Source organism: Phoca vitulina, unplaced genomic scaffold (assembly GCF_004348235.1).
Source record: "Phoca vitulina isolate PV1807 unplaced genomic scaffold, GSC_HSeal_1.0 scaffold38, whole genome shotgun sequence".
Lineage (NCBI taxonomy): Eukaryota > Metazoa > Chordata > Mammalia > Carnivora > Phocidae > Phoca > Phoca vitulina.
Window position 1 is genome coordinate 2,297,865 of NW_022589741.1, and position 22,051 is coordinate 2,319,915.

The following is a 22,051-nucleotide window of genomic DNA, read 5'->3' on the forward strand; positions in this document are numbered from 1 at the left end:
CAAAGATAGATTAGGTGCAAAGTGGGATTTAATGAGGGGCTGGGCTTTTGCCAAGTGAATACAATAACATGGAGAGGAACAAGAGTTGGAATGTAAGCTGTCTAAGGGCAGAAACAAGGACGGGGGATGAGGGGTTGTAAAATAGTAGCATCGATGGACTTAGGAAAAGCAGAGGGGTCAAAACTTGTTGGGGTAGTGGTACTAGAAGGAGCAAGCAGGAGAGATAGAAGATGGTGGTTAGTGAGTGGGGCTCAGGCTGCAGAGCCAGGAAGCCCCTTCTTCATGAAGGAAGGATAGGACGAGCCACTGTGCCTGTAAGACTGATCGGATAGGTACATACACAACAAGAGGCAGAGGGATGTGTATGGACCATTACGATAGCAAATGACTGATTTTTTTTTTTTTTTTTTTACAAAATGCTTGTTTAATTTGCATTGTTCTACACTTAACGTCATCATCTGAAAATGAGTCTCCCTTAATAGTGACTCTCTGAAAAAGGCAAAGATAGATTTCTTTCCATTGTGCACCTGCAGCTGGTCTCTCCTGTCAGTTGTTCAAATATCATTTGCCAGCTGGTGATGAGACAAAGGAAATAGTACTGCCTGGGTGTATGATGACATCTTGTACCTGCAGGCTGTATGTTTGGCCAAAGCAGGAGATTTGCACACACTCGGGACTCTGCGAAGGAAGAAGGGAGGGAGGGAGGGAGGGAGGAAAGAAGGAAGGAAGGCAGGAAGGAAGGAAGGAAGGACGGACGGAAGGACTGGAAGGAAGGAAGGACTGGAAGGAAGGACGGACGGAAGGACTGGAAGGAAGGACTGGAAGAAGCAAAAGTGCAGCTAATGGGCACCGTTACCCTGCTGTCCAGTACAGGCTTTGGAGAGCTGTGTAAGGCAAGTCATATAGGTAATGCCCATAGGAAAATACCATTGAAAGGAAGTGTGAAAGTCACCCTTTTATTGAGTAGAAAAAAATGTATTTCACAAATGATTGTGCTGTGGTATAATTTATAACTTTACTTTCAATGTCAGCATTTGAGCATAATGTTAGAAAATCATAAAATGAGAAGAAAACTGACATAACTTCTCTCCTGATCTCTCACCCCATCGAGATAAAGGCATCCCTTGTTATCTGATCGCAAGAGCCCAGCAGTTTCAAATACTGTTTTTGAGATAAGGCGGTTTGGAGGAAAAGGACTCCCTGTTTTTGTTACTGGCTCTCTGAAACGAAGGAAGTAAACACATGGGGGAAAGAACGTCTTCCTCAAGATCCAGACTTGCTCTTCCCAGATTCAGAACCATGTAGATTTAAAGAAAAGATGTTTTTATTACATAAGAGAAAACCTTATTATAGGAAGTTCTGTTGATCCTTTCTCCTCCTATACTCCTTAAGAGATAATTGTATATTAAATGAGAGATATTTATATTTTCTTTGAAATGACCTAAGATTATTTTTTTACTCTCTGAATATTAATCAAAGTTAGGTCATTGAAAGCTCATCAGCAAAATTTTCTAACTTCTAATGGGATCTTGGGAAAGACTTTCACATATCTTTTTATTATTATTTGGCTTCTCTATGAAACAGTGGACATAAGATCAAAAGCTCTTTACTAGATGTGACCTAGCTCTCCAAGGCGACAATGCATCAGGCTAGCCTCAGCGTGAAAGTTCCAAAGGACTGGAATAAACTGAATTGTTGCTGTCCTACTCCTCAGAATAGTTGTGAAGAATTACAAATAAAAATCTCTGTCAAGAAAGTGTCAAAGAAGCCATGGAAGGAAGGAAGGAAGGAAAGAAGGAAGGAAGGAAGGAAGGGAGGGAGAAGAAGGAAGGAAGGAGGAAGGAAGGGAGAAGAAGGAAAGAAGGAAGGAAGGAAGGAGAAGGAAGGAGGAAGGAAGGAAGGATGGAAGGAAGGAAGGAAGGACGGACTGGAAGACTTAAAAGCAAAGCTAGATGATTGAGGACATTTGTGACCCATTGATCAGGAAAGTCTTAGCACCTGATTTTCAGTGTCTGCACTCGAAGACAGTTAAAGTGCTCCAGCTGCCAAATACTGTAGTCCCCTTGAGCTGTTCCCATCAACTGGAATATGTTTAATTATATTTCACTTATGTTTCCATAAGGAGGGAAATTCAAGAATTTTCTTTATCTCATATCAAACTCAGAAAGTTATTCTTTTTACCAAAAGGGACACAAAATAATTGCCCACCACCGAGTGTGAACATGAGGGAAATCTGATATAACATCATGATGCTGCCTCTGTCATTGAGATTTGAATATGTAAAAGAAAACCATTTCCAGGGTAAGGAGTAATTGGTAGCAGATATTTTGCAGGATGTTTTGGGAGGAACAACTCTTAGGGCACATCAGTAAGTAATCAAAGTTAAAAGGAACTTTGATTAACTCTAGGTGGTGACTGAGAATATCTGCAAACACTTCTTTGAACCCTGCTGATGGGGGAGAACAATCCGGGTGCAGTCAGCTTGGTCCAAAGGAGCACAGGGGAAGGACAGAAGTCAGTGGAATCTGAGCCCCCAGCTCAACTACCAGTATCACCGTCAGGACGATGGCTGCCATCATAGCGAGGCTTACGGCTACTTAAGCACTTCACTAAAAGTCAAGCACTATCATAATATTGTACGTGTATTAACTATTTAAGGAAAAAGAGACCATAAACTTCACGAGGAGAGAGACTAAAACTCATTCAGCTTCATAATCGAAGGCATCAAGTACAGGACTTGACATAGAGTAAGCACTCAGTAAATGCTGTTGAACTCAACGGAAGAATAATCCAGGCTAGATTAAAGCTTGATTTATGCTGCCCAAGGGCTTTCACTGGTTCTTTAGTAAGGAAGAGCAGAATACTGGTGTTAGAATCTTAATACATGCTAGGTCTTCCGGGAAGACAAGCCCATTCCCTCTCCGAAAAGCATGGCCAGATGTGTCCCATGCTTGATTTCTTAAACTTGCAGCGATTCAGACTCCTCTGTTTCCATTCTTAAATGCCTCCTCAGTCATTTCCCCAAATGTCGACTTGTCCCAAGAGAGCTATATTGTCCCAGGCTCTACTCTCTGTTACATGGAAGACCCAGTGTGCATATGTGGGGGGTGCTTGGTAATATTCGGGGCATCAAATAGGGTACTTAGAAGGCATTGCCTCAGTGGTGGAGAAAAATTGACCCTGGAATAAAGCTGTTGTGGTTTAGCTTGAGAACTGTTTTTAAATTTTTGTTTACATTCCAGTTACTTAATATATAGTGTAATATTGGTTTCAGGAGTAGAATTTAGTGATTCATCAGTCCATACAATACCCATGCTCATCACAACTAATGCACTCCTTAATGCCCGTCCTGCATCTATCCCATCTTCTACCCACCTCCTTCCATCCACCCTCAGTTTGTTCTCTATAGTTAAGAGTGTCTTATGGTTTGCTTCCCTCTCTAGGTATTTATATAAAGGATACAAAATTACAGATTCAAAGGGATACATGCACCCTGATATTTATAGCAGCATTAAATAATAGCCAAACTATGGAAAGAGCCCAAGTGTCCCATCGACTGATGAATGGATAATGAAGAGGTGTTATATATATATATGCAATGGAATATTACTCAGCCATCAAAAAGAATGAAATCTTGCCATTTGCAACACCATGGCTAGAGCTAGAGAGTATTATGCTAAACAAAATAAGTCATTCGGAGAAGGACAAATACCAAATGATTTCAGTCATATGTGGAATTTAAGAAGCAAAACAGATGAACATAGCCTGAGAACTCTTAAAAAAGAACTTGAAAACCCAAAGTTGCCATATAACTGCATTCCATAACAGAGCTCAAGAATATTTAAAGGAATACAAAAACTGTCTAGCATCAACAAAGTAAAATTCACCATGTCTAGTGTCCAAAAAAATTAACAGGCATGCGAAGGGAGAGAAAAATACTTAATAATGAGGAGATCAAAAAAATGACACAGATCCACCTCATGCCTGTTAGAATGCCTATCATTAAAAAAAAACCCCATACAAACAAACAACCCCCCCCAAGAAAACAAGAAATAACAGGTGTTGGTGGGGATGCAGAGAAAGGGGAACCCTCTTGGTCTGTTGGTGGAAACGCAAGCTGGTGCAGCCACTCTGGAAAACAGTATGGAGGGTCCTGAAAAAGTTAAAAATAGAGCTACCGTATGACCCAGCAAGTGCACTTCCAAGTATATACCTAAAGGAGACAAAACACTATGTCTGAGAGAGAGCTGTGCCCCTCACGTTCATAGCAGCATGATTTACAGCAGTCGGGACAGAGAAACAACGTAAGTGCTACTAATGTATGAATGGATAAACGGACCCCCCCCAAACACACACACACACACACACACAATGGGCTATTACTCAGCCATAAAAAAGAAGGAAATCTTGCCATTTGTGACAACATGGATGGGCCTTGGGGGCATCATGCTGAGTGAAATAAGTCAGACAGAGAAAGACTAGTGTGATCTCACTTATATGTGGAATCTTAAAAAAAAAAAAAAGCCTCATGGAAAAAAGAGATTAGATTTGTAGCTACCAGAGGTGGGAGTGGGGAGAAGGAGGATTGGAGGAAGGTGGTCAGAAGGTACAGACTTTCAGTTATAAGATCACTGAATACTGGGGATATAATGCTCTCCATGATGATTCTAGCGCACACGGCCCACAAGGTACATTTGAAAGTTGTTGTGAGAGTAGATTGTAAGAGTTCTCATCACAAGGAAAATGGTTTTCTCTCTCTCTCTTTCTCTCTCTCTCTTTTTTTTTTGTATCTATGTGAGATTATGGGTGTTAAGTAAACTTATTGTGGTGATCACTTTACTCTAGATGTAAGTTAAGTCATTACGCTATACACCTTAAATTTACTCAGTGCTGGATGTCAATTTTAAAAAGGGCCAAAAGATTCATGAATTTGAAGGCATAGCAATAGATATGATTCAGAGAAGCAAAAATACTTGAGAGAAAGAAAGAGAGAGAAAGAGGAAGGGAGGGAGGGAGAAAGGAAGGCAGAAGGAAAGAAGGGAGGGAGGGAGGAAGGAGGAAAGGAGGAAGGAAGGAGGAAGGAAGGAAGGAGGAAGAAAGGAAGGAAGGAAGGGAGGAGGAAGGACGAAGAAAGGAGGAGGGGAGGAAGGGAGGAAGGGAGGGAGGAGAGTGCGTCAGTGAGCTGCGGAGCAACCTCGGTCTGACGTACATGGAGAGGAAGGCCAAGAAAAATACTTGAAGAAATAGTAGGGGAACATGTTATAAGTCTGATTCACCACAGAACCTCACAGATCCAAGGAGAGCAACGAAACTCAAGCCCAAGAAAACTGAAACACATGTTAGACAAATTCCTCTCCGCCAGTGCTAAAGAGAAAATCTTGAAAGCAGCACGGGAAGAAGACGCGTTGGAGAGCCTCGGGGGACGCGACCCAGGAGGGCTTTACCCGCGGAGCACGGCGGGCTGGCCAGGCCATGCAGCACGGGCCTAACACCTGCGGCGGCTGGACGGTGCGCACGGTCGCCAGAGCAGCAACATGCTGAAAGGGGAAGAAACGCAAAACCCCACAACCCAGAAGTCTTTACCCGGCGACCACATCTTAAAAAAAAAATGAAGGTAAAATGAAGACTGTTTCAGACGTCCAAGGGGACAGAATTTGTCACTAGCGGCCTTGCACTAGGAGAACTGTTAAGGGAGGAACTCGCAGCAGCAGGAGGATGACAGCAGACAGGAATCCGGGTCTTTGCAGGAAAGAGATGGGCACCAGGAAGAGCAGGTGTGTGAGTTATAACTGCTCTCCCGTGGTGGGCACAGCTCCCTTCTGACACCACATCGGCAGCCATGGCAGGAAAGCRTAGGTCCGATGCCAGGCCCGGACAGAAACACGCCCCGTGACACGGGGTGCCCGATGCCAGGCCCGGACAGAAACACGCCCCGTGACACGGGGTGCCCGATGCCAGGCCCGGACAGAAACACGCCCCGTGACACGGGGTGCCCGATGCCGGGCCCGGACAGAAACACGCCCCGTGACACGGGGTGCCCGATGCCAGGCCCGGACAGAAACACGCCCCGTGACACGGGGTGCCCGATGCCAGGCCCGGACACAAACACGCCCCGTGACACGGGGTACCCGATGCCAAGCCCGGACACAAACACGCCCCGTGACACGGGGTGCCCGATGCCAGGCCCGGACAGAAACACGCCCCGTGACACGGGGTACCAGAAGTTCCTGAGCAGTGGGAGAGGAACAAGGTTTTAAAATGTATGTGCCACAGCTGGCCTGGGAGTATGTTTTCCACCGGTCAGATGTATAAAATATAAGTGGAGGGTTCTGTTCCCTTCGACAAGTGCTCAAATGGAAATTTTCTACTTTTAGTCCTATAACTGATGTAGCCATGTTTATAGTTACAAATGTAACATATTTTTATATGTGCAATTTCTGAGAAAGAATTTTATCATAATGGTGTTTGTAGGGCACAAACCTGTAGCAATTCTGTGAATATCCAATATAACCTTGTGTGGATCTGCTAATTATATACATAACCCAACATTTCAAACTGCATCAGGATATCTGACAGGGTTTTTTTTTTTTTTTTTTTTGATGAAGTCTCGTACTTCTAGAAAAAAAGAGCCTTGCAAAAGCACCATCAATGCAGTTAAGCTGAGGAAGCAAGAGTTCTAGCAACAGAACTCCTACACATACCCACCAACAGATGATTGTACGCAGCAGAAGAGTAACTTGATTAAACGTTATGTAGTTCAGTACAACAGGGCGGCAATTTAAAGTGCTTTTGGATTACTCTTGTGCAGGCTTTAATTTCAGATTAATTTTCTAAATTATCAATAATTAAAAACAAATGACAGCCGTAGTGAGGAATAGCTGAATTATCTTTTTATTTTCTCTATAGAAAACTACATTATGAGAGCTTCATCATAGGAAGAGAAGATCCAGTGTATTCAGCCAGAAACTGTAAGAAAGAAAGAGTATTCCAGAGGGTATTAGAAATTTAGTAATAAAATATTATGTTATTTTCTGGAATTTATGATATATTTGTCAGTTTTTAAAAATTGATAATTTGCTTTTATCTTATTTTCTAAGTGCACATTTATTTTTATATGCCATTTTGCATTTGTTATTTTGATTATATTTCTTAGGACTTGACTTTAATTGGATAATCTTTCAGCCCCACAAAACCTGTATCTCTACAGCACGGTCCCAGTAGGCATTAAACTTTGGTGTGCTATCTTCCTGTACATATTTTAAAATGTAGCTCTTACGTTAGACTTTTTTTTTTTTTTAAGATTTTATTTATTTATTTGACAGAGAGACACAGTGAGAGAGGGAACACAAGCAGGGGGAGTGGGAGAGGGAGAAGCAGGCTTCCCGCGGAGCAGGGAGCCCACTGTGGGGCTCGATCCCAGGACCCTGAGATCATGACCTGAGCCGAAGGCAGACGCTTAACGACTGAGCCACCCAGGCGCCCCCGTTAGACACTTTTGATGGAGGTTTTATTGTCTCTCTTCCTCAGGTAATTATATTGGGGATAGTATAGTATAATCTACCCAAAAGGAAGAATTATTTGTTAGAGAAAGGAAGATGAATTAGCAAGAGATCCTGGGTCTTATCAAACTGAATGGTGATTATTGGACGAACAGATCATACACAAAGAAATTTAACATTTGCATACTCGGGAGTGAAAGCAAAACTCTGTGACTCAAAGTCTATTTTTATTTTCCTGCTTTCCTCGGATAATGCAGGTGTCTTCTGGGGCTCTGGGTCCTTTGGAAAGGTAGGTTTTCTCCAACCGTCCTTCCCTCCCGTACCTATGATTTCTCTGCCTCGAGAGATTTATCCTTATGCCAATAGTCTCCATTTATCTCTGATCACTCAGGTAAAATCCTGCCTCTCTCCACATTTCCACAAAATGTTCATTCATCCTGTAACTTTAATGAACCACCCTGGGAGAAGCTGGGACATTGACCAGCTGTAATTCTAGTCCCATCTTTCACCTGAGTATAGATAAATGGAACTTTTTTGACAGGTTCCAGATAGAAACATAGCTCCATGAAAAACTGATGAACCCGATGGTCCCAATGTCTTAGTGTGAAAGATTACTTTTGTCCATTATACCGGACATGGTAGGAGGAAATTTGCTTCTGTTTCGCCCAGGGACATTGCTCTGGAATTACAGATTCTCAGATGCCCATCCTTGAGCCACCAGGGAGGTAGCCCCAAATGCTCATAAAGGATTCTCTTATCTATTCCTAAGCTTGTACAAGTCTTCACTGTGTTGATTTCCTGGTTAAGTTACTAACTGATCAGGTGAGTAAAATGATCTACCACCAGATAATGAATGGAAGCAGAATTTACCGTCCTTTTAAGTTAGTGAAGGTTGAACAGAACCAGGGCCTGGTTGGCTTATTCCACAGTTCAGAGGAATGGAAGGTTTTCTTCCTTCTGTGGGGTCCAGAGGAGAAGCAGTGCTTTGGAAAGATGACTGGGTGGGAGATTATAAATTTCCTGCTGAGCTTTGAAGTTCGATCTCCTTTAAAAAAAAGCTTAAATTTGTTGGTGATACTTTTCCCCCTTCCAGAAACCTATAATAGATACTCTAAGATGATCACTTTGATCTAGTCTTTCTGTGTGTAGAAATGTTACGTGCGGAGACGCTTGTGATTGACATCACATAGGAAAGGGGTATAATAGGACTTGTCTGGGGATTGCTGCTCCCTTCAAAGTTAGGACAGGCCTAGGCCCCTCAAGTCATGAAATGTTTGCTATTTCTGAGCCAAACTAATACTTTACTGAGTGCCATTTCTAATCTTAAACACTTTTTTTTTTATTTGTCTCAGAGGTAGAATTTTGTGATTCATCAGTTGCATGTAACACCCAGTGCTCATTACATCTACTTATTTTTTTAGGGAGACAGAGAACTTAAGCGGGAGGGCTGAGGGAGAGAGGGAGAGCATCCGAAACAGACTCCGCACTGAGCGCGGAGCCCAAAAAGGGGCTCGAACTCATGACCCTGAGATCATGACCTGAGCCAAAAGCAAGTCAGAGGCGTAACCGACTGCACCCCCCAGGCGCCCCTTGAACACGTTCTGATGAGCCGGTTACAAAGCCCAAAGGAGACACATCTTGTGTGACGGGTAGGTTCGTGGCTGCATTTCCCAGGAACACACAGGTACAGAAGAGAATACTTACAATCACTTCTTCTACCAGATACGAGTTCTGAGGCTGCTGCTCAATACTCTTACCCTGTGTTGTTTGACAGGAACACCTTGGTTTGTTTGGACATTCATTTGTAGTTAAAGAGACCACATTTATATTTCATTTATTTGGAGCTAGGGATTTCTGTAGGTGGCATACAACTGCATAGATGTGTCTGTTCATTATTTATGTAAGTGAATCATTTCTCCTGCTGCCCATTGCTAACTGAACGTCATTTGGAGAATGAAGCAACCTTTGGGCAGGTTAAAATAGAACCAGAAAACAGTTCTCTTGTGGTTCACACAGACTTCTTGCTCGTCTCTTAGTGAGTCTGTTTATTTAGGATGACTGTGAACCAACATCGGATAATGTTTACTATGTACTCCACCCTCTCCCTGCTCCCATCCCAGCCTACATAGACTGAATGGCTATTGGAGAATTTGACACCAGGGAGAACTACTACTTTCCAGCTATGATGTGTACAGGGGATTTTTAAAGATGGAGAAAAGTCTAGTTGATGCAAAAATTGCTTCACCATCTGCTTGCCCTTGTGCCTGAAATTACTGCAACGGGTATTACATAAATGGTAAGACTTTGAATGTGTATTTACTTCTAAGCAAAATATCCATCACTGACCCAACAGTTTATCCATTTAGCCAGCAGAAACCAGAATGATTCCATACTTTTATACCTAGTGTCTTAACTCAGTATAAAGAAGGAGTTTAGAACAGGTGCTTTGCTTTTAAAAGGTCGTGATTTAATCTACAGACCTAACCTTGCATACACTTGTGCTTTCTCATATGATGAGATCCCTTTCTATCAGTTCCTCCTGACTTTGGCTTTGATTACTCAATTCCATGTGACTTTGGATCTTGCCTTGACTCATTTTTGTCTAAATATCAGTAATTTCCTCCCAAAAGTCAATTCTCCAAGAATATTTTAACTTGTTTTCTGGCCTTGATTTTGATGATTTGGCTCTCTTTTCTATAATATCAGAGATTAAAAAAAAAAAAAAAAAAAAACTGTAGCTAGGACAGCTTCCTCCTCTGACACCTGGAGTTTTGCAAGTTTGCGGATGCCATGAGAAATGGAGAGAGAGATTTTAATTCAGAAGACGTCAGGGGAAAATGAATGGCTTGGAGAACACTAGTGGTATGTCAACAGAGAAAGATCATTCATACTTGGGAGAAGGTAGGAATCCAGAATACATTTTGTCAGTTTGGTTATTGCCAGAGACCTAGCCCTAAGTGGGTACTGACCCTGTGGAGTCCAGACTCCCCCGTGTGCTAAGCCCAGGCTTGGAGGATTTCTACAGGGTTTGCCAGATGTTTCCAAGTAGGTGAGACCTACCAGTAAATCTCGCAACTCTGCCCCAACTGCTTGTAAGGGAGTCACCCACACTGTTTGTCTCTTTTTAATTTGCGTGGAGACCCTAACCTCCCTAAAGCAGTCCCCCTCACTGGTGGTCTCTGGGCTTCGGGAGCCTCTGGAGCGTCTCCACAGTCTGCATAGTTTTGAAGCAAGAGTAAGAGCCTTCCTTGCTCCTTCTTCCTCTCAGCCCAAGTATCTTCTCTTTTGTGAGAATCTTGACCTGTTGTTGGGTATAGATCAGGACTTCCTCCTCTTTGTCAAGGTTCGTATGTGTCTCTAGCCACATTGTAGTTCTTCCTTGCTTACCTGTGCGCCCCAGGTCTACCACACCATCGGAAATGAGTGCTGTATTCATTTCCAAAGCCTTCCTGACCCAGGGCCTGGTGAATAATAGGTCCTTAAGAATACTTATCGAGTGAATTGACTCTAACAATCTTTTGGACTTGCGTAACATGTTTTCCAAAGCTTCTAAGGTAAACATTTAACTTATTTAATAATATTGCTATTCTTTAGAGGTGGCATATGTATAAAAATGTGGAAGTCACTGAAAGTGGTCTCAAAAAACATTTTATTTCCTGTTTCCTGTTTGTGATTTGGTTTCGCAGTGTCGTTTCTTTGTTGTTCCTTTTCATTGCAGAAAAAACTAGGAAAAAGAGGCTCCTAGAATCACATCTTTATCTTTTGGAATTATTCAATGGAATATTCTGGAAAAAAGCCTTACGGCTACATTATACTTTTTCAGCTATAATCATACTTACTCAATCTGTGGTAGTTATATAAAAAAAAATGATTGGCACAGATAAGAGCATTTCCTATCTACTTCCACAACTGAATTTCCTGATTTTTATCTGACAAGATGTGTTATGTTGACAAGGTTTAGAACAAAACCTGATATCCATTGCTTACTTTTCCCAGTACATTCCTCTTGTGGTACATAAGTCTTCTTGCTCTAGGTTTCTTTACACTTGAACTTGGAGAGTGCAATGGATGTCTGAAGTCTAGTTATACTACCAGAGATTGACTAAACAAAATAAGGATCCTGAGCAGCTGCCTGAACTTGCACTCTTTCCAAGGGCAAATTCTTCTAAGTTATTGTATTGATTTAATTTGCATTCAAATTGCTCAGAATTTTGGCGGTGTGTTTTCACTTGAATGATTTGCTATCAAGTGGAGAATGAATAGATGACATGCACAGACTCAAGTGTGGAGCTGAATTTTAAAATATTTACTGATTTTAATAGAACCATAGTAATACCATAACAAAGGATAAACTATTGCAGCAAACGGTGGGTTAGCATTATTTCTTAAAGAAATCCTAGAAGGAGGCATTGATTGTGAATTATCTTAATGAATTTGGTTTTACTTAGCATAAACATGCATGCTATAGTTTTGTTAATTTTATGTTGTTGAGTTTAAATTATTAATTTTTCATTTTACTGAAATTATAATTTAAATCCGTGGTTCCTTTTGATGCCTATTAACCACAGGATGCAATAACTATCATTTAAATGTTCATTTTATAATCTGTGATGTATATTTAATGTGTGATATGTTTATTATTCTAACCATCTGACTGCTTAAAATACAAATAGAAAAAAACCTTTCATTATGTGTTTTGGCATTCTTGCCAGTAGTTAAACCTGCCTTGGGACCTACTGAAATTTTAATAGTCAGTAATATTTGCACTGTCATCTGTCACCACATGGTGTCAAATCCTGTCCATGTAGCGATTGCTCTTGGCTTTTCTGGGTTAAGAGAATACAAGTGTTTCCTAGAGCAAATACACTGAGACTGCATGTAGATCCAGTTGGACTATATTCAGGCTAAGGTGAGCTTTGTCTATAGTGGTATATGTGTCTATAAGTGAAATGGAAAATGGGTTTGTCTTTTCAGGAACTTACTCCTTTTTGCTAGTGTTGAGGCAATATACTGGAGAAGAAAAATGTCTCTATTTTATGGGGTGGCAGATGGCAAGGAGTACAGTGCTATTTAACAGGTGCTCAAATATTTTATAAATAAATAAAAGGAGGAAACATGAATAAATGAAGTAAGCAGAGACACACAGTGGAAGTACACCGGGCTCCCGACCCCATGGTAGAGAGACGGAAATTAAACTCTTCTTGTTCCTTCTTCAAAGAGATTAGGATCAAAGTAAAAGACAAGAAATGAGCCCATTAAGTTGTTAACAGTTAAAAGGAATAAATAACATCACAACAATAAGTATCGTGTATTTGGAACCTACAGTGTACCTAGAATTACATATTTAATCCTCAAAGATCTCTTGGTAGAAGCTACTGATGTTGCCATTTTGATGAATTTGGGAAGGCTTTGGTGATTTTTCTCTATGCTGTGTTTTAATTAAGCCCAGAATCACAAACAAGTCTGTCATGTAGCCCCACTCGTAGAACATTGCTTCCTCCTTCATACAACACTTGAGCCAATATTTATGATTTAATTGGTTAGTTATAACTAACATACTCCTAAGAGAATGCTGCTTTTGAGTTGCTCCATTTCCTGATTCCTTTGACTGACTACTTCAGAATTGGAGGTAAATATGAACCATATATCTGCTCTGACATTGCTGGGGGAAAACGGACTAAGCAGTAACTGAGGGAAACCATGGCACATCAGAGAAGTGTCCAGAAATGACGATGCAGAGCACATGGGGGGACATTGTGGGCGTCAGGGCTTACAGAATCGTAAGCACTGAATTGTAACTTGGTAACCTGGCAGAGCGTTTTGCATCCTAGATGTTTGTACATTGAACTCAGTCTTTCTAGAATTCAAAACAAAACAAAACAAAACAAAAACAAACCAAAAAGCCTTAAGGAATGCAAGGTTAATTTTGTTATTTTATGAATTCGTTAAAATTCTCAGACTTATAACATAAATTCTATTCCTGAAATAGTTCTCAAATCATTAAGCAACTTGGCTTAGTTGAAAAAATATCTTCCTTTTCTAATGAGTATCTATACAATAAGATAATTACAAACATTGGATAAAGTCCGTTAAACTTAAAGAAGCCTTGTGGAGAGCTGGGAGCCACTGAAAGAGACTCTCGAAAGGCATGAGAGTGACCACAGGATGTGGGGGCACACGGTGGGCTGTGGCGTTACTGAAAGTCCTGGGCGGGTTATGGATTTTTCTGGGAAGTAGCAAACTATGTTTAGGTGTGATTACAGATTATTGAACTTTGTCCATGTGACTAGTTTAATTTTTACAAAATATTGTTCTCAAAATATCACATAGAAGATGTGACTTGTGTATCCAGAGATTTTATTTGCTTTTTGTTTGCAGGAGTAATATATGTCAAGAACGAAGCCACTCAGATGATGGAAGGGTGGAGCAGGGATTGAAGATTCAGGATGAATTAAAGAGGTTAGTCAAGAACCTTCTCTGTTGGGAAAAGTGAGTTTTTACTGTAAATCGTCTCCATCTCCTTAATACAAGACACCCTTCATTACTTCCTAGCTAGACTAATTGTTTTCCAAGCTGAAGTGATTTTCTGAAGAACACCTCTGATCAAGAAATCCTTTGTTCAAGAAGCTTCAATGGTTTCCATTGTATATTGAACAAAGGTACGGAGGAGGAAATAGATTTATTGAATTTCTAGACACTTAATGTAATCTCATTTAACCTTAAGCAAAACTCTATGAAGTAGGTAAGATTGTATAGAGGAGAAAAGAAAAAAAAAAAAGGAAAGCAAGCCACCTGCCAGGAACCTCTGGGAAGGAGATACTTATGTATCTTGCTCATGTCTCCAGGATCCACTAATGTCTGGGAGACTTTCCAGACATTATTTGTTGAATGAATGAATTTTATAGGACTGCTTTTATACTCTTTACATTGGTCTATACTCTGTTTTGTGAATTTCATATCCCCATGTAACAGTCATTTACTTACTAGACCTACTATGTACGTGTCATACATTATATAAGCAAGATTGGGAAAATATTTGGCTGTTTTTTCCTAATGGACTTCTGAGGTCTAGCTCCACTAATACCTTACTGAAATTATACAGATGGAATTTTCTTCACCAATCTTTGATTTAGGTCAAAGAGTTTCAAGCCGTGTTTCCTGCACCATGTATGATTTCCTGTTTTGACTTAAAGGCATGTGTGAGGCAATCGGAATTCAGAATCCCTCCAGGTTTTGTAGTTTTCCCTGTTCTTTAACGGTTGTTTTGCCTATAAATAATCCTATGATGATTATTGTAGCAATTCACACTTATTGAATCTTGACAAAATATTCAACTTAATTCATAAAGCAATAGCTACCTTTCTTTTTATACTCATTATAAGAATACACAAACACACAAATTGGTATAAAAGGTTGTGCATATGGGGAAAAGAAAACACAGCTGACATGGGGTGAGTGTACAAACGCACGCCTCACCTCTCCTTCTGCCTGTGGTGACTTTGTTGAGCTAGGACTAGGGCAGGCTCTGCGGTGACCTGGTCTGGATTTACCCCACACAGGGAACACCTCTACTTTCCAGACACCTTCATCACTGATGGAGTAGTAGTAAGGAATATTGCAATGGCCTTTGTACTGGTAGTAAGTAGTAAGGAAAGTGGTAGTAAGGATACTCTTTTAGTATAAAGAGTGAATTTAAAAATTGTGCTTTTTAAAATCGTGTAAGTAAAATGAATTATTGAGGAAAAGTTGAAATTTCTCTGCAGAATTTACACCGCATCTCTAGTACCCAACTCTAATACAACCACTTGTTTTCCTACCAGAGTTTGGGATTTTCCAGCAAGCAGATATGGGCACTGAGGAATGCGAATAGTGTTCTGGGTCAAGCAACGCATCTTGAAGCACCCATTCACTTATGAACAGGAAAGAATGTGAAATGAGTAACAAACAGTAATGTCTACACACATGGGAACAGATTTTAGGGTTCTAATAAAACTCGGTTTTAGATATACTTAATCAAGTATGACAATGATGGCAGTAATTATTATAATAATTGAGAGGCAGAATGGTGTATGGGTAAGAATAATAACTGAGAAATTAGAAGACTGAAATTTCTGTTGCAGACTTGTGGCTCTGTGACGGGCATGTAGCCCAGACCTCTGATAAGCCTCTGTGCGTGTATTTGCATACTGAGAGGGAACGGCTAGGTTCCTCTTAGTTGTGCCACTGTGATTCTATGGGATCCATGGCAAACTCTATGCCCACTCTTGCAAGAAGCATACCTAACAACCTTTAGTTGTAAAAGCTTTTTTCTTTTTACAAAGACCACATTCCCTTCTTTCTTGGTTTTATATATTACCTCACCCTTATGCATTAATTAAAAAGAGAGATAGGAAATATGCTAGACACTTTCCTTCCCTTCATGAACATAATATATGCTCTACAGTAAGGAAGTTATGTGAAGACACACACACAAAAGCCAGATAAGGTAAGTATGAGGAGTGTTTGATAGATAGTCCTGATTCTAGAGCACTCAGAATTTAAACACAAGCTGCCTGGCTTTATGCCGAGGGGGTCAGAGAATGTGTATGAAGGTTTTAAGATCTGCTCAGAGGCTTGGAAGACAGGAAAGGATTTAAGATGCTGGGGGTAGGGGTGGAGAGTGGGGGGTACACTCGAAGTGGGGAAATAGCACACTTTAGAGATCTGTTTAAGGAAACAATCCTTAAATATTTTTCTCTGGCCATATTTCCTCCCTTCATTCCTCTACCTCTCAGCCCCTTTTGTCTTTTTAAATCTCACTTTTATCTTCAAAGCAAATTTATATATAATTTTCTATTTAAAGCCTCGCATAAGCCCTAGACCATGGCTTCCTGGAGTGTGTTTCCTCAAAAACTATCCCAACCCATGACAATAGGCATACCATAGAAAAAAATAATCATTCTATTGTAAGGATTAGCTGTGTACATAGTGAAATCACCAAGAAATTAGGGCAGTAGAACGGTTGCAGAAAATGACACTGAATCTTGAGCTAAAGTCTTTAAGAAATGAAGGACAGTTGTCCCTAGGATTAGTAGATGACTCAGATAAGGAGCTTTAATTTCATGACAAGGGATTCAAAGTTGGAGTTTTTAGGAAGGACGGGAGGGGACACTTGCCATACTACAGGCCCAAGGGTAGAGGAGAAGAGTGGAGGCATTCTCTGGTCATGCCAGCTTAGAACAAGGGACACCTACCCCAATCCAGGTCCAGAGGTGAGAAGGGTATGGGAGAACAGACAGTCCATTTTTGAGAGCCCTCAAGAAAGCAGGATCATCAGTAACACACTAAGTTTAATTACTGCATTAAGGAGATTGAAATGTTAGAGAGAGGACTGGGTATGCAGGGGATCCTACTGATGACTGAGTAGAGGGGCCGAAGAAGGGGACTCTGGGTCTCGACAAGTAGAAGCTTATGGGCTGAGTAGGAAGATGTGCAGAGTTATATGGATTTGGCCATATAAGTATGAGTATTGATGGTTTGGATTTGCACACTTTTCTTAGTAATGGGAATGGAAGCCCAGTTAGAGGGGAATGGGAAAGATTGAGAGGTGAGGAAAAGGAGACAGTGACCATGGCCCCCACCTGAAAAACAGAGAGAAGGGGCATTAGCTCAGAGGAAATGTGAGGTGTTACTGCTTTTTTTCAACTGGGAGTATGTTTATAGATGATACAAATTACCTTGAAGTAAAAGATAAATACCTTACACAGGAGAAGGAAAATGAAGTGACAAGAGAGAGGTTTTTGAGTGGATGAGAGAAGTTAGACTCCAAAGCTAAAGTGTATGGATTAGGCTTCAACTGAAGGCGGCATACTCTATTTGAGTACTTTATACAGTTTTTATTTAATTCCAAGAAAAACTGAGTCATATTGGTATAATTATGATCCTCATTTCACAGATGAGGAAATTGAGTCATGAAAAGATTAAGTAAAAATGCACCCAGTGTCACATAACCAGTAAATAGTAGAGTGAGGATTCAAATCTGGGTTGGTTTGAATCCAGATCATGACTCTTCAATATGGCAACTATCATTTGGTTAAAGGTCACAGGGAGAATACCTATAAAAGTCAAAGCTATGCTGACAAATTTGTAAATGGCTATGATAATGACTAATATTATTAACATTTTTGTAAAAATCTCATTTTGCCTCTAATCTATTCAGTTGTTTTATTCAACATGTTATTATACTACTAATAGAACAACTAATCAACATATAAGTATACCCATCCTGATAGAATATGGCATTCTGTGAAAGCGCAGGTTGCTTATAAAATCAGCGTAATTGATTCTCTAGAGAAGAAGCTGAACTAAGGGAAAACGAAAATTCCTAAACTGGATTAGAGACCATGCTGTGGGTTCCTCAAGAGTACTATGGCCTTTTTCTTCTGGAAAGAGGTAGAGGGTGTACATAGAGAGAGAATGCTGTTCTTTCAACCAGTTCAAACTTAAATATGCCTTGCCTTACTACTGTAGCTACAAATATTTTCATAATTCTACAGTTTAATTACTTACAGATTCAAATGTATCTTTAGTAGTTGAAATTTGAGACCACAGGAGATTAAAAGAATGTACAATATAGACTGTAAAATGATTTTCAAAAGAAGAGCAGCAAATGACTTCAGTTACATTGGCAACTGTGGAGCACATGCATTACACAGAAGGAAACAAACAGCATGCAGTTTTATAAACTTTGATGTATTTGTTAAACCTCAGTCATCTTGTTACATGTCCGTATCTCAGAACATGCTTTAAGAACCCAATCTAGCAGCATGTGTTGATGTGTATGGTTTTGGAGAGCTGAGGCAATGTCTATCTTTTATATTGTTTTATTATTAGCACCTATTGTACTGCTTAATATTAGGTACCCAATATATATTTATTAAATTACAGAACAGTGCACACTTTCATTAACAAGAAATCTGTAATTTTGCAATAGTTTTAGCTTTAGGGTGATTTCTGGGAATTATGTCTCATTTCATTTTACTCTAAGGGGTCATATTTATCTACCAAATGAATAAAATCCATCTGAGAGCAACATTAAGTGTTGAGGGCAGATGTTAAAAAACTTGTGTCAATATAATTTTCATGGGACAGGGATTCATTCATTTCAAAAACAAAATTCGAAATGAAAGAATTGGGAATTGTGTGTGTATCAGAAATATTTTTCTGTTTGATGTGCTCAGTTTCCATTTAGATGTTAGTAAAACAAATAGAATAATTCATTTTCTCATTTATTGATCCATTCGTTCACAGAAAGATACAATCTAGGAAAACAGTGAATTAATTTCAATATAATCAAAACAGAAATATTTTTATGATTAAAGGCATAATACAGAAGGAAGCAGAGAATTCTTGTTTCTATACCATTGCTTCTGATCACAGAGAATACAATGATAATGAAATTTAAATGAAATTTGGTATGAAGTTATATTAGAATAAGATATTTATAATACTATCAAAAATACCCCAAACTTTACACAATGTTAGAGTTTTTATTTTATTCAGGGAAACGGATATTACAAGAAACTCAAACTTATGCAATAGAACATTCAGATAAATCTTGAATTTACACAATCAAAATGTGAAAATCCCAAAAATAAGGAAAATACTTAACATTTAACATTCTTTTGGAAATATTTGACTCATCCATCTGTTTCATGCTTCTAATTATGCTAAATATTTATAATTGATTTTCAAGGAATTGATTTCCTGACCAAGAGTTGACTTTTCTGAGAAACAAAAACTTTCATTGGACTTTGGAATAGTAAAGACTATGAATACAACACAAAATCAGAAGAATCAGTTACATCAAATGGCCAATATATTTTATAACATGCAGTCCAAAATTACTCAGTTTTATGTTGCCAATAGAACGTTGTTTTGCTAATATTATTAGCCATAAATTAATATTCTAAAAGGGGCTATCACAATAATTTTGTCATGTTAGGTAGACATAGACTTTTCTATCCTTTGTCTATTAAATATAAATTCAATGTATCATGGCTACAGAGGTCTCACTGACAGGGATACTGTTCCTAATTAATTGTCTTACTTATCTTAGATTAATTCAGGTTTGGAAATCTTTGTTATAATTTTTGAGTTATTTCTTAGTGGTTGACCTACGATTTACAATAAACATCTTCACCTATCAGAATAGACTTCACTCTTATATTCCCTTAGATCCAATTAAATATAAAAATTTTAGTCCTATATTGTTCCATTACTGCAAATCTTTTTTGTATTAATACCATTAATATGAAAATAAGCTATTAAGAATATCATTTAGAGGGCGCCTGGGTGGCTTAGTCGGTTAAGCGACTGCCTTTGGCTCAGGTCATGATCCTGGAATCCCGGGATCGAGTCCCGCATCGGGCTCCCTGCTCAGCGGGGAGTCTGCTTCTCCCTCTGACCCTCCTCCCTCTCGTGCTCTCTGTCTCTCATTCTCTCTCTCGCAAATAAATAAATAAAATCTTTAAAAAAAAAAAAAAAAAGAATATCATTTAGAATTTAGGAATGCCTGACTGGTTCAATGTGAAGAGCATGTGACTCTTGATCTTGGGGAGGTGAGTTCAAACCCCATGTTGGGTGTAGAGATTGCCTAAAATAAATAAATAAAATTTAAAAAGAACAGCACTTAGAATTTAAAAATAATTAAATATTGACTTGAATTAAATAGTGTTACACACTTACAATACATTGATACAATTATTACTTTATATAGTCATATCTTTTAAAGGAGTTGAGAAAACAGAGCATGTATGTGCTTACAGAATTTGTTTTATTAACATCTTATTTACCATTTCTAGCTCTATTAATTCCTTCCTGTAGCTTTTACATTCCCTCTTGTGTCATTTCCTTACTCCTTTACTCTCACTTACCCCCTTTGCACTACTGTCAAATATGTTACTTTTCTATATATGATAGACCAAATAATATAATTATATATGTACTGTTTATATAATTCCTTTTTAAATGAGTCAAGAAAAGAGAAGAAATATACATTGTCTTCCATTAATTATATGTATACTCACCTTTTCTTGTACCTTTTTTCCTTTTCATATAGATTTAAGTTACTGTTCAGTGTCACTTGCTTTCAGCCTGAAGAACTTCCTATTGTTGTTTCTGGAAGTCATGTATACTAGCAATGAATTCTCTCAGCTTTTTTACATCTGGAGATGTCTTTAGCCTTTCTTTTTTAAGTTAGTTTTCCTAAAAAAAAAAAAATTTTGATTGGCATTTTTTTACTTTCAGCATTTTGAATATGTTCTCCCATTCCCTATGGCCTCCATATCTTTCTATTCAGAAGTCAGCTGCACTCTTGTTGGGGTTCATTATACATATGAGTCATTTTTCTCTTATTACACTCAGGATCATTTTCTTCCTCTCTGGCTTTCAACCCTGTGACTATGAAGTGTCTGTAAATCTCTTTGTGTCTATCCTACCTGGAGTTCACTGAGCTTCTTGGATGTGTAGTCTGAGGTTTTCCATCCGACTTGGGAAGTTTTCAGCCATTATTTCTTTAAAATTTTAATATATTCTTTTCTTTGTCTCTTCTCCTGATACTCCCATTACACATGGGGTGAACTTACTAGTGCATCACACTTCTCTAAGGCTCTTCTTACCTCTCTACCCTTTCTTCTTTCTGTGCTTCATATTGCATACTCTCCATTGCTCTGTCTTCAAGTTTGCTAATTCTTTCTTTTGCCAGCACCAATCTGATGCTAACCTCTCCCAGTGAATTTTTCATTTGGGTTATTATACTTCCAAATCCAGAATTTTCATTTGGCTCTTCTTTATAATTTATATATCTTTATTTATGTTCTCTGGCAAGACATTGTCATCACATCTTCCTTTAATTCTTTAAACATGGTTTCCGTTGTTTTCTTGAACATATTTATAATCACTGCTTTGAAATCTTTGTTTCTTGAACATATTTGCATTCACTGCTTTGAAATTTTTGTTTTCTAGATCTACCTGTGGACCCCTGCAAAGGTACTTTCTATTACCAAATTATTTTCTGTGTATGGATTATATTTTCCCCATTTCTTTGCATGCCTCATACATTTTTTTTTTTTTTTTTTGGTTAAAAATTAGATAATACACTGTAGAAACACTGGATGCTGATTCCCTCTCCTCATCCTCCCATCCTTAGGAGTTGTTGTAGTTGCTGTTCGCTTGAACATCTGTTTATTTGTTTAATGACTTGGCTAAACTAATCATGCAGTTTATTTCCACAGCAGTGTGTGGTCTCTGATATTGCAGTTCAGATTTATTTTTCTTGTTTTTAGGTTTTGATCTGGCTACCTATGTTTTGCCCGTAGGTATGCCACTCACTGGTCAAAGATTAGATTTTTACCCTTTATTTGTACGTGTGTGATTTGGAGTCTGCTGTCATGGTTCAGGGAGTTTCTATTTTTGCCTCCCATTCAGCCAGTGATTAGTAGTCTCGATGTTCCGTCTTTGTTTTTTCTGGGTTTTTTGTTTTGTTTTGTGTGTGACAGGACATAGTCTTCAGG

The 22,051-nt window shown here is 39.1% G+C and overlaps 1 long non-coding RNA gene across 1 annotated transcript in view; it reads left to right on the top strand.

The window, feature by feature from the left end:
• Positions 1–22,051, top strand: part of LOC116647052 — a 252,558-nt gene that overhangs the window by 173,495 nt on the left and 57,012 nt on the right. Inside the window, exon 5 of the long non-coding RNA XR_004302265.1 lies at positions 13,878–13,958. This is a non-coding gene — a long non-coding RNA (uncharacterized LOC116647052). The remainder of the gene's footprint in view (positions 1–13,877; positions 13,959–22,051) is intronic.